The sequence below is a fragment of the Pteropus vampyrus genome, unplaced genomic scaffold, assembly GCF_000151845.1.
Source record: "Pteropus vampyrus isolate Shadow unplaced genomic scaffold, Pvam_2.0 Scaffold5, whole genome shotgun sequence".
NCBI classification, from domain to species: domain Eukaryota; kingdom Metazoa; phylum Chordata; class Mammalia; order Chiroptera; family Pteropodidae; genus Pteropus; species Pteropus vampyrus.
The window spans coordinates 13,641,991-13,643,592 of record NW_011888786.1 but is presented as its reverse complement, the minus strand read 5'-3'; positions in this window follow the sequence as shown (position 1 = coordinate 13,643,592).

Below are 1,602 nucleotides of genomic sequence, written 5' to 3'. Positions count from 1 at the left end.
TCCTTTTGGGGATGGTAAGACAAAGTTTAATGGCAATGATTGAATTCCATCATCTTGGGTTGGCAGGAAGGATGTATAAGAGTGATCAGTGGTATAATAAGCATTCCTCATTCATGCTTTGTTATAGACCCATCAATATAATAATAGTATTTTTTTTAATTGACATATAACATTATATTAGCTTCAGGTGTACAACATAATGACTCAATATTTGTATATGTTGTGAAATGGTCACCACAATAAGTCTGGTTAACACCCGTCACCATACATAGTTATAAATTATTTTCTGGTGATGAGAACTTATAAGATTTACTCTCTTAGAAATTTTCAAATATGCAACACAATTTTATTAAATATAGTCACCATGCTGTACATTACATACCCATGACTTATTTTACAACTGAAAGTTTGTATCTTTTGACCCTCTTCATCTATTTCACTCACATTCTACTTCTAACAATCACCAACCTGTTCCTTGTATCCATAAGCTTGCGTGTTTTGTTTTTTGTTTTATTTTAGTTTGCTTGTTTGTTTGTTTGTTTTTAGATTCCACATGTAAGTAAAAATCATATGGCATTTGTCTTTTTCTGTTTGACTTACTTCATTTAGCATAATGCCCTCAGGGTTTATCTATGTCACAAATAGCAAGATTTCCTTCTTTTTTGACAGCTGAATAATATTCCATTATATAGATATATCACAGTTTCTTTATTCATTCATGTATCATTGGATACATAGGCTGTTTCTACATCTTGACTATGCAGATAATGCTGCAATGATCCTTAGGGTGAATATATCTTTTTGATAGTGTTTTTGTTTTCCTCAGATAAATACCCAGAAGTAGAATTGCTGTATTGGTAGTCCTATTTTTTTTTTATTTGAGAAATCTCCAAACTGTTTTTCATAGTGGCTGCATCAATTTACATTTTCTCCAACAATGCACAAGCATTCTTTTTTCTCCAAAGACTCATGAACTCTTATGTCTTGTCTTCTTGATAATAGCCATTCTACACTTATGAGGTGGCATCTCAGTATAGTTTTAATTTGCATTTCTCTGATGATTAGTAATGACCACCCTTCATGTATCCGTTGGCCACTGTATTTCTCTTTCGGAAAAATGTCTATTCAAATCCTCTGCTCATTTATTTAACCAGATTTTTTTGCTATTGAGTTTTATAAGTTTTTAAATATATTTTAGATATTATGCCTTATCAGGTATATAATTTGCAAGTACTTTTTCCTATCCCATAGGTTGCTTTTTCATTTTGTTCATGGTTTCCTTTTTCTGTGCAGAAGCTTTTTCAGTTTAATATATTTCCACTTGTTTATTTTGCTTTTATTGTCTTGCTTTTCATGTTAAATCCAGAAAAATAATCACTAAGACCAATGTCCAGAAGATTACTGCCCATTTTCTTCTATATTTATGGTTTTAGACCTTAAATTAGTCTTTAATCCATTTTGAATTAATTGTGTGCAGTTTATAATTATCCAGAGAATCCTAATTGATTTCAGAAAAAAAAAATTAAAATGTTCTTTTTGTGATTTATCAGGCCCTTTATGATCTATTTTCTGGGCACTTCTTCATATTCTTCATATTTATAT